The 12360-nt window shown below is 31.8% G+C and overlaps 2 non-coding genes and 1 pseudogene across 2 annotated transcripts; 2 read left to right on the top strand and 1 right to left on the bottom strand.

Annotated features, from left to right (window-relative positions):
* Positions 1–426: 426 nt before the first annotated feature.
* LOC143189488 (U6atac minor spliceosomal RNA) lies at positions 427–518 on the bottom strand. The gene has a single exon (XR_013003930.1). It is a non-coding gene; the product is annotated as a U6atac minor spliceosomal RNA (small nuclear RNA).
* Positions 519–8840: 8322 nt separating this feature from the next.
* LOC143189146 (U6atac minor spliceosomal RNA) lies at positions 8841–8936 on the top strand. The gene has a single exon (XR_013003630.1). It is a non-coding gene; the product is annotated as a U6atac minor spliceosomal RNA (small nuclear RNA).
* Positions 8937–9409: 473 nt separating this feature from the next.
* Positions 9410–9530, top strand: LOC143189147 (uncharacterized; annotated as a pseudogene).
* Positions 9531–12360: the final 2830 nt, after the last annotated feature.

Below are 12360 nucleotides of genomic sequence, written 5' to 3'. Positions count from 1 at the left end.
TTGATTAAAATAACCGTAGAAAGTCTCGACAATAGGTAAAGAGTGACAATAGGGAGTACACCCTAAAGATAATTCATACATTGTCCCCCACGGTTTTTCCGGGGGACAATGTACGAATATGGGTGTTCTCATTCTCAATTACTCTTGCTAGTAGCAGAGTAGCAGATACAGTTCAAATTATTCCTTGTTAATAGGAAGGAGACATACAATTAAATAAATGCGGTTAAATTGTTATCATGCATTATAAAATAATCTTTTAAGACATTTTCTTTGGCTAGAAAATCCACATTTATGTTCAAAAATAAATCAATATGTATGCATTTAAGATGAACATAATGAAAATTAAATATAATAATACTGCAGAATAAATGAAATACGATTTCAACAAAATTAAGAAAAGAAAATAAATAATATTAAATTGGATACAAAAAAATGTTGCTTAAGTGTGCCTTAAGCAATATATGTGTATTCCATCCTTGTCTAGGGGAGTGCTAACCGTCTCTCCTTTCATACAACACCCTTACCGTTGTAATACAAACTGTATATATACTCAAAGTATCTCGACATAACCAAGTAACTTGTTATGAATGGTGGCTCCCTCTATCGATAGACAATTAAATGTCCGAGCTCAGTTACTGATATAATTTTCTATATAAATATATTTATCTTTCAATCAGGATTTTTACAAAATTACAAAGGTATGTAGTAATTAAATGTAAGTAAATAATCAATAAAGTATTACTTTGTTTATATTACTCCTTGATTTATTTACATTATATATTATCTTTAAATATCAACTAGTACCTTAGTTTAGATTATTGTGTATACATTTTTGACTTGAAAAAATATTCTCTATTGATTTAATAAAAACCCACATTTAGCCGGCTTAGTAGTCGTTGTGGATACTACAGTCTTCCGATAGCTATGATGGTTCGAATACCGCAGAACATGAACATTGGTAAAATGCTTCTTGTGCAAACTGGTGGCCTGCTTTTTCTAAAGGTTGATTTGTAACCTCCAAAATTTAAACAACTGGACCGCTTGATCGAGCTGCTCTTGGAGACTTCCTTGAACTTGTCTTTGAATACGGAGGTTGTGGAGAAAGTCGTGTCGTCAGCGTAGACGTTAACGTTAACGTGTTTTGTTTTCGATAGATATGAAACAAAAAGGGTTGACCAAGGGGAAGCCTCGGCGAACGCCAGCGTTGATGAATTTTCGATTGGAGAGAATTTTCCTGATCATGATCTGAAACGATCTCCTGAAAGGAAACATTTGATGAGAACGGTTAGGTTTGCTGGTATGCCTAGCCGGGCGCATATTGCAACGGTCGTGCCGAACTATATAGAAAGATTTGGTTTATTGTAACAAGGCTACTCCAAGCTTCTCGATCTGGTTAAGGGCGCGGTGGATGTTTGCGGCCTAGCGGTTGGCTTGTTCGACGGCTAAATGATATGTGCGAAACTCGAACTATTCATCAGGGATGATGTGGTTTGACTTGGTGTCGCTATTGGGAGCGTACAGAATGTCTCTTTCGGCAAGCTTTGAAATAGCACTGAACAGGTTGATGGACCTGTAATATGAAGGTAGGGATTTTGCTCTTTTCTAGAGGATCACCGTGATGTGAAATAATAAATGAAATAATAAAGAGGAAAGAGAGATAGAAGGCGTCGTGCTGGTATTTTACACCTGGAATCGCATAAGACCAATAATTCAGCGTGGCCAACCTTTGAACCAAGCATGAATGTATTTGTGGTGGCCTAAAGGGTTGTAGCTTTGGCTACAAAAAATAATACGTTTCCTTGCTACAGCGCCTCCGCCAGAACGTCACAAATGAATCTTTTTGGCCTTTGCGAGGCAATGGCGTCTCGTGCGTCAAAGCCGACGTCACCTCCAGTAATTTTATAAAACAAATTTATTGGTCAACTTTACATTTAATATTTTTCAATTTAGTCACTTCCGTGATCTACACACTTTTGTTATCAATTTGGAAGCTTGAATATTCCTTGTTCATAAAATGTTTGAGGGAGAGTTGTCAGTCAATTACGCACATATTCCTTTACTTCTTCATTGCTCTGTAATTTTTTGTCTCCATGTGAATCTTTCAAGAACGCAAACAAAATATAATCACAAAATCAGGACTGTAAGGACATTCCTTGTAAAGACTGCAGTGTGTGGCCTGGCATTGTCAAGAAGGATGATGACGTATCGAATGGGCATACCCCATCGTTTGCTTCGATACGCGTTTTTTATCAATCTTTAACCGGTGATTACCTTCAATAAGCTCTCGAGCAGCTCAGATGTTGCTATTTGTGAGACTTGGGCATGGGCGTCGATCATGAATTTCATTTGCGACACGTTCTCGCCCATCCCTGAATACTCTGACCCACGTATACACTCGATTCTGAGACAATGTAGCATCTCCAAATTCTGCCTTCAAACGAGTGAAAACTTGCCAGGGTTTAACGCCTTCATTGGTTAAAAATTTTATAATGATAAGTTGTGTAACAGAGGGAGACACCTCGCGCTCATTTATGGCTGTAGTGCGAATAGAACCGAGCATAGCTGCTACCTACACTTGGTTAGGATTGTGTAAAAATCATCGTGGTCAAGAGATTCGGCTACTTTCGGTATTATTCGTTTAGTGGTTGGCGCAATATTCTCGCGGCAAACCTAGATGGTGAGTTTATGTTGCCAACTTTACCGTTAGGTTATTTGCTTTATGGAATTAATTTATTTTAGAAAAATCATTCATTTAACAAAAATTAATGAAATTAAATTAATCTTCATACTTTGTTTTGAAACAAGAAATAATAATAGAGCAGATATGTCTTTTACTATTTAGTACAATATTTAGTTGTTGCATCTGCAAACTTGATCTGGCAACACTGCAAAGTACTAATGTACTAAAGTAGCTAAGTATTCTTCAAAAGAAATGGCGATAATTGGTATTGCTCTGATTTGTTGGGCATTTGTTTAACTATTAAAGGGTTTGATATGGCTTTTTATACAGTTTGACGTTCCTTGTTACTTAAAAGGAACGCCTTTAAATTTAACACTTTAGCATTTTAACAGTATTTACAAATATGGAGAGTCAAAGGTAAGTTTAGTTTCAGTTGTTACAAATAGTGAAAGGAAATTAATATGTCAAGTTTGTAATAAGATATACTTACCAGCAAGAGAAAGAAACAACATATGCGAAAATGTGTGCGTTGCACAACTAAAGCCGGTGACAAAAAGGATCATCTGCCATCTTTGTGTTCTTATTGATTTAACTTGTAACTGTGTAACGTGTATTGCGTATCTTGTAACTTATTGATTTTAGTATCCAAATATACTGAATTTCGGCAGCATTTTTGTCGGATACTTAATACAGATGTTAAACAATCTAATATGTATTTTAAGTCAGGTTTTGAAAGTTGGTAGTCCCAGGACGATAAAGAAGAAATATTATTGCTTATAGAATTTTTCAGGTAAAAAGAAATTTCGAGAAGTCAAGAAGCTTATTATACAACTGTATAAGGAGTAATTGTCAAGGTAGTAATTTCCACAAAAGTATTGATGTGTATATAATCTACCGGACCACGATGATTTTTAATGTATCTTACAGTGGTTTCCCCCCTACTCATAAACCCTTGAGCGTCGAATCCTCTAGATCGGAATTACGTGTTAAACTAAATAGTAACGTTACCGATTACATTTAATATCCCCTCGTAACAAGCTTGGCTTATATGATTAAAATTGATGGAAAACCGACTAAAGAAGGTTGTTTCAAAAAAAAAAAATTCAGGAAAATGTTTCTTCCGGACTGAATCTAAATTGCTGAAGTTTTGTTTTTCAACTAGATAATTACCCCAAACATTCGTCAAAACTATGGCAGGGGTCCGTAAGGACTAAATGATTCGAAGAAATTTTATAAGTAAATGAATATCGAAAATTGCAGAATCGATGCCTATCGAGCTCAGCATAGTTGTGGGAATGCTTACTAAGTGAGGACTCCGTACATACATACTCTTCGCATACTTCAATAAGTAAATAAAATTAATTAGGATGCCAGGATTTACCAATTTTAATTTTAAAATTATTTATATTTTAACACAATCAAAACAATTTTGTTACTTTGTTGATTTTTAATTAGATTATTGCTTCAGCATTTTTAACGGTATTGTAAGTTTATTAATTCTGAAGTGCTTCACAGATCTTCTTAAATTGAGATATATAAAAAACGCTTCACATTTTCAAAATTAAGTTTCGTCCTTTTAATGTTACTTCTTACCTACATTTCCCTCTATTTTTTTACAGCTACTACATTTATATATCAATCAAAACCGTGCATATATCGTTCATTAGTGTTTGAGATTTGTATGAATAAATCCTATTTCAAAAATACGAAATATATTTTTTCCAGATCCTAATTTTTCTCGATATTTTCAGGATTCAAATTTATTTTCATTTTAATATTGGTTAAGAAGGCAGGATCAATATTATATTTTGTTCCTCCTGATTTAATGGAATACTAGAATATATAGCCGTAAAAAGCAAGTAAAAAGAAATAAATAACAAGTTTAGCCAGGTTAATGAAAACATTAGCTATGACCAAACTACGAACAAGTCTGAGCATATGGAGACCACAACCAATGAATTGTTAATAATATTATTTGCAAAAGTGGACGAACAAGAAGAAATTAACATTATTCGTTATTCTCTGAAAAAAAAAAGAAAATAACAAAGGGCAGTGGCATCAACTAGTAAAAATGGCAAATAAAGATATTAGAGTTGCAATTTGGATTGCTAATAGGGTACAACAACACCAAACTGAACTACAGGCATTCTTGGAATTACAAAAAAAATGTCTAAGATCTGAAACCCCCCTGACAAAGAATTCATATTCAGCTAATATTGCAAGAGAAGTAGGTGGTATAATAACTAAAAACAAAGAAACAGACTCAAATTATTAGAAAATCAAATAACAGAGTTAGCAATTAATTTAGACCGGTATAGATTCAGGCTGCAATTTACTGCTGACCAAAATTAAAAAAATAGAAAAATTACCTGAATGTATTAGTAGTGGTTAATTCTGGAAAATCTTAATCATATTCGAAAAACTTCTGTAGTTTCCGCCTGATTATGCGATGTTGCCCTTTACAATAAAACAAGATGTCGAATTCAGCGTACTATAGCAGCCATTTTGGATTTTACCTTGGCCTTGGTAGAAACTCTGTTTTGTAAGGTTAAGAATTGTTGTTTTTGGTTTATTTATACATACATTTATATACTGTGCCGTTCATATTTTGATTATAAATGGTAGGAAGTAATGGATAAATCACCGATTAGTGAATATTCTCAAAAAAGCTAGCTAGCTGAGCGTAATCGATCAGAAATTTGTAAGAGTGTATCAAACAATAAGAGATAAATGTTATTAATATCAGATAAATGTATGATTGCAGCTAAACTAGCTGTTAAAATTCAAATGGATGATATATTGGATGAAATATGAGCTAATTTAAGTAGTGGTAATTTGAAAATACTAGATGTTGAGTCATAAAGATTAAATATAATATTTAGCAAGCAAACCAATTCAAATATCCAGGTACAGAATATAAAATTGACGCTACGAGTATAACTAAAAAGTAATTTTATGAATGGGTGCTTTCGTTTTTGTATATTGATTAATAAATCATATTTGTAACCTTACCCGTTGTTTTATTTTCTCTTTTTTTCTTTTAAAATTAAATATTATAATAAAGGTTAAGTAACTTAGGCATAATATATAAACTTAAAATAATAGATAGTAAACTTGGTTAAATTTGAACTTGAGTTTCAAGTGAGATTTTAGGTTAATTTGTCAATTCTGGAATATATATTATATTCTTCAAGTACGAATGATTTACAAGAACTATAACTTTTGCTTCTTATTGTCGTGTTTACGTATTACAATTACATGTTTTATTTTTTCTTTTCAAAATTATTTTATAATAAAAGATGTTTGTAAAAATGTAATATGATTAGTTATAGAGGAGGAAAAATACATAAAATATTTTTTTAACTTGGATCTTAGCAGAAATATTAGACATAGAAAAATAGAAATTTCACGGTATAGGCGACCTTGGGGAAATGTTTTGTATAGTTCAATCAACGGTAGCGATGCGATCGCAAATTGTGATTGGCTAGTTTAAATTCCTGGTGCCGCCACTAACATGGAATGTGATTGGTCAAATTGTGTGAAGTCAGCATTTTCTATGGGCGTCCATTTTTAAGTTTGTCGTTTGAAGGTTTTGGTTTTTCTTTAGATCAAGAAATCTTTGACTTACGTTGTGCATATTTTCTATTTTACATTAATTATTATGGAGTAATAATATAAAAATTGATGACAAGGCGTCACTGTAGTAAAACATGTAGTGTACCGGGGTAAAAATCTACTACGGAAATTAGACATTATTAGACAACCAAAAATGGGTTGATCAAGTAAATAGTAGTAAGTTACCTGGATAAACCACAATGCAAATATATCAACGTCATGGTGGCTGTCACGGACATTTTGATGAAAAATTTAGAATTGTCCTTCCTTCGCGAACATGCATTAGGGTATATTCATATCCAACATTGTTTTTATCAGGTATATATAAAATTATCTATCTACTACATGTCTGCTTGTATATTGTTGGTTTAGAGAAAATCAAACCTACTTATGAAGATGTTAATAGAAATAAAATTCAATTAATATACCAAGTTGTTCGTATATCTCTACATAAAGAAGTCTTATAAGAAAATAATAATTAGGATAACTGGATAATTAGTAGTTATAAATATTACTTTTAGTTGTAAAATATCCCTAAAATATTTGTAATACTTTAAACTTTTTAGAACAATCAGTGATTTGATTGCCTTGTTAAGAAAATATTTGTTACGGTGCCATCAATTAAAAACTTAATTGCTACTTTTAGGGGATTTATACCATAAAGAAATCTATTTTGTCTAAATTTACAAATAACTACATTTGTTTAACAAATCTTAACCAAGATTGCTTAAATAATTTTGTTGGATCTATTAGAGGTCATGGAGGTAGAAACAGCATCCTTCATCTAGTATGTTCGAGAAATCTTTAAAAGGGCAGATCATCACTTCAATTTTTTCATATCATTTTCCCGGAGAAAATTGTGAAGAAGATGAACATGTTAGATAACTTATTTTCTTTTTTAACGGGAGATCTAGTACCACTTGAGGTTGTTAAATCACCAGTTGAGTCTATATTTTCGGTTCCGGAGAACTTTACTCTGAGAAAAGCAAGAGTCTAATATTGTATTTGAGTCTTATTTCAGGCTATTTAACAAAACTTCTGAAAACGAGACAAGTATATTAAGTAGTTCCACAGGTTAAATACTCTAAAATCTAAATATCTTTAAAAAACACATACATTTTTAGTGTTTCAACTGTCCAATCCATAATGATTTTCAAGACCAAATTTTAAGTTATTATCAGGTGTGATTGTATTTTTGATTTAATGAAGTTAATGCAATATCAACAGGGAAGGATTTAAAGTTTACCTTCAATATATCAAGATAGTTAGAACTCTAATAATTCCCATAAAATTGATAGCACTAAACAAATATGGGAAGGCGTTATAGGAGAGTTATAGATATTTTAATTTTGCCTAAAATAGAGTTCATAATTGTTTTTTTTTTGCTTTTTGTTTATATATATTTATATTATTTACACTTATGTATATTTGTATAGGATTTTATTTTAATAAATGAATTTTAAAAATTTGATTTTTATTTAAATACTATTGGCCAATAAATGTGACGTCACAAAATAATCAGGCGAAATGGCAGACCAATCAAAGCAAAGTATTTTCTTTACAGGTTTTTACATAACTATTTTGAACTAACCAATCAAATTCACGTTGTCAGCGCCGCCAATGATTGAACTAAGCAAAACTTTGCCCCACTACTTACCATTGGAATTGCACTCCCCTGATATTAGATTCTTTAATATTAGGTTGTTAATCCAAGATAATTTATTCTATTTATATTTTATCAACTGATAACGTTGCAATCTAACAACCATTGTGCGTATAAGGGGATTTTCCAGAATTTGGTTAGATTTTCTTGTGAAAATACTAAACAACTTTGGAGAAAATATTATAATTGGAGGCGACTTCTACTTTGACGAAAGGGGTCTAGAATAACAACAGTTAAAGTAGTTGAATTAATCCATTAAACCAGTAATTTCACTTGCTTCTAATGCCTTATAGTTCTAATTCGATACTACTTGATAATATGGATTGCTATTTTAGATATTTAATTAAAGAAAATCATTGAAAATTGTATTGAATATGGATATAATAATTTTAAAATAAGCTCTGACCAAAATTAATAATTCGTTAAACCATTTCGTATTTGCTTCTATAGAGAAGTGGAAACAACCAGAGCTTATATTTAAACACACTGAGAGAAATTTCTGAAACATCAGTTGCATAAAAAACTATTTTAGCTTAGTAGGACGAAATTGTCAATTTCGAGATAATTGCAGTTCTTAAATTCGCCCAATATGAATTACGATAATTAAGTATGTAAAGAAATCAACCCGATCAACTTTTATCAATTTTTTTATAAATTTATTATCAAGTATCTAAACTGAGTTCTACTCTATATTGAGGAATCAGATTAAATCTAACAAGTCGCTTTAAAAACGAGGGGGGCGAGAGGTGGCAGAATCACAATATTATAACATTTTATCAATAGAGGGCGGTAGGAAATTTTTTCTAGAAAAATCTAGAAAAAGTTTCTTCACTACATTGAAGTGTAATGCGTATATATACCTGTTGCATGGTAGTAACAACCGTGTTTTATGAAAGGAGAGTCGGTTAGTACTCTCGCAGACAAAGATGGATTACACATATGTTGCTTAAGGCACAACTAGAGCAGCAATTTTTTTTTAAATATATGATATAGAATATGCCTTATAGAATGCCTTATGATATAGAATATTAACCTATATAGAATTTACAGCTTAGATATAGAACATATATTCTTTGTTTATATAAATATAATGTCAAATATCTAAATCTATTCGAATTTAAGGCATCAGATGAAATCCAACAAGTCATTTCGGAAGCGGTGTGGGGAGAAGTAACATAATCATAATGTTTTAACATTTTAGACATAATAGACATTAACATAATAACGGGCGCTAGGAATTATTTAAAATAATAAGTTACTTTACTACATCGAAGTAAGATGAGTATATATACCTATTCCAAGGTGGTACTCCAGTCCTTCCAGTCGTAAGCCAGGGTCTCTGTCGCCCGCAAAACGTTCATACTCCGAAACCGAAGGAAAATCAGCAGAAGACCATTTGGTGGTGGTTCTCGCTGGTCTTCATGGAAAAAGAACAAAAAGTAGTATTGGTTGTATTCTATGAAAGGAGATATGGTTTAACACACCCCCCTAGACAAGGATGGATTTACACATATGTTGCTTAAGGCACAACTTTAATTAACTTTAATAATAAATAACTAATAACTTTAATTTTAAAATCATTTATTCTCTAACAAAATCAAAACAAATTTAAGAAAAAAATATATTTTTAAATTTGTACTAAATATATTAACTTTAACTAAATGTTAGTCTAAGGTTTAACTAAAATTTGAGTGCATTAAATCATAACTGAAGAGGCGTGAAATTTGGCACGGTTAAAGTTTATATCGAGGAACAGTTTTTGGGCTTAATTTTTTGTGGAATATGTGCTACAAACAAATAAATTCCAATAAAATGAAATACAAGCAACCAGGAATAGCCGTCATTGACACAAACCATCTAAGTAAATATTACGCACCGATGTGCTACCTGCACTAGCTCTTATACCTGCCGGCTTGGTGGCGCAGTGGTAAAGACAACAGGATCTCCTATTGTTGCGATAGCCGCGGGTTCGAATCCCGCAGGGGCATGGTCTTAAATTATGCCTGTGATTGTTTAATATTTGTGATTGTCCTAGGCAAGAGTGTAAAATCCGACAAGGAAAATGATCCAAGTCACGCCAGTAACCAGGCTGAATTTCTAAAGTTGGTCACTCGCCAGTCGGTAGGCTTAATGCTGAGGACCGTGGTTCGGAGCCCACGTTAAATAGTAGGTCCAGTCCAAATAAACCCATAGTTGGTAAAAGGAAACTTTAAAATATTTAAAAAAAAATCTCTTATACCGTAGGTTATTCACCCTTTCTATTGTACGTATATCAATTACGGACACGTAGTTTTTGGAATAAAAATCTGGCAACATTGTAGCGTATAATGCCGGTAGGTAATTTTATAATTACATTTTACAAATATTTACATTTTACATTTGAAACGATTATATAACGGAAGGACGGAGTGTGTTATAAAGAAGTAATATTTAAGATTTTGTGTTATTTTCGGTAATTATGTATGGTAGTTATGGTAGGTTTGGATAAAAAATGATTAAAATGGGAAAGAAAAATCTGACGAAAATTTCATACCTGTATAGATTAAAACTGGCCTCTTTGTTATATAACTGTAGATGTTTAGAACTTTGAAATCAACTTTTGATTTAATTTGATGTCTAGAACAGCTAGGAATCGTTCTTGGTTTAAGGGCTGATAACAATTAAAATGTTTTTGGAGATATAATATATCATTGTACCAGAGGTATTAACTCTAAACGTTATTAAGATTTTTCTGCAAAATTTAGTGGTATTAAGTTCCGATTTACTTCAAGTTTCTTTGCTTAACAAAGCGCTAAACGTAAATTTATAAACATCTTCAAGCACTGATCAATATTAAGGTGTTTAATGAATGATAATATAATAATGATATGATGATTATAAGAAAAATCATGCATACTTATATCTAATACTCTAAAGTTGCTCCATTTATGCAAATAATCTTACTTATGATACTTTGTTATAATGTGCATTGGTGTAGTAGTATAAACTTTTCAACACTTTGTGCATTATTGAAACTTAATCGAAAATAGATCTAATTTTCACTTAAAAAATGTTAATGAATGTTAGTTCTTAAGATATATTAAATGAGATGTTATGAGAGAAACGCGATGATTAACTTAATAAATTGTGGTCGAGTTTGGACTATAGTGTGATCATTAGTATTTAATAATTACGCTTATTTGATATTATAGTTCATTTTTATTTTATCACTCATTTGATTTCAGTATATTTCTAAATCATTATATTTATTTTCTTTAAAAATTAGCATAAATATTGGGAGGAATTATTTGCAGATGGTCATTACCCAATAACTTCATGCATAGCATGACAGAACTTGAAATTCATTTAAGAGGGTCACCTCGGCTTGCTTTATGTAAGTTAGGACCAGTTTTTCTCCTTCCTCCTAATCGTTTCTGTCCCTTTCTCTGTTCCTGGCATTGTTTGCCCAGGATGGCGCTTTTCCTGAATTTACTGCTTTAAAATTCAAACGGCAGCCTCGTAAAAACGTTCATATAATGGATGGTTTACTTCTGTCGTTCTTTTTTTTATTTGATTTATTGGACCCAGAAGGCTTGGTAGGTGTTGTTGGAAGTCGCGCGGTGTTTATGAACTCCTGACAGGAATAATCTGGTTGAAAAAGTCACCTGTTCAAGAAGACTAAGGTAAACTTAAAAAAATGAAGTTCATTTTGTTATGAATTATTATAATTTAATAAATGTAAGTTTAACTTGGTAATATTTTACTAATTTCTATATATAATTCAGATATTTTAACTTATACCTAGTAAGATAGTTTCGACTTTTCAGTGTTTATATATTTTGCACAATACGATAGATGGTAAAAAAGGTATTATCGCCAATAGATGTTTTTAAAGTCGTATATCTCTACTGATACTTATTCAATTAATACATGCTATAGTGCGTTTGAAAGGTTTTCAAAGAACATTTTAGTTATAAAGGTAACGTCATTTCTCAAACTTGTTGAGTTAAAAGTTATTGTTGTTTAAAAATAGTGATACCAGACGTTCATTTTCGTCATCATTCACCTCATAGACCCTCTAACCCTTGAGCGTCGAATCCTCTAGATCGGAATTACGTGCTGAACTAAATAGTAACGTTACCGATTACATTTAATATCCCCTCGTAATAAGCTTGGCTTATTTGATTAAAATTGATGGAAAACCGACTAAAGAAGGTTGTTTAAAAAAAAAACTTCAGAAAAATGTTTTTTCCGGACTGAATCTAAATGGCTGAAGTTTTGTTTTTCAACTAGATAATTACCCCAAACATTCGTCAAAACTATGGCAGGGGTCCCTAAGAACTAAATGATTCGAAGAAATTTTCTAAGTAAATGAATATCGGAAATTGCAGAATCGATGCCTATCGCGCTCAGCATAGTTGTG

Source organism: Rhynchophorus ferrugineus, unplaced genomic scaffold, assembly GCF_030347505.1.
Source record: "Rhynchophorus ferrugineus isolate W39M unplaced genomic scaffold, kcgeb_rfMv2 rfM1, whole genome shotgun sequence".
Taxonomy (NCBI): Eukaryota; Metazoa; Arthropoda; class Insecta; order Coleoptera; family Curculionidae; genus Rhynchophorus; species Rhynchophorus ferrugineus.
Note: the sequence above shows the minus strand (reverse complement) of the source record. Positions and strands in the feature narration are given on the sequence as shown.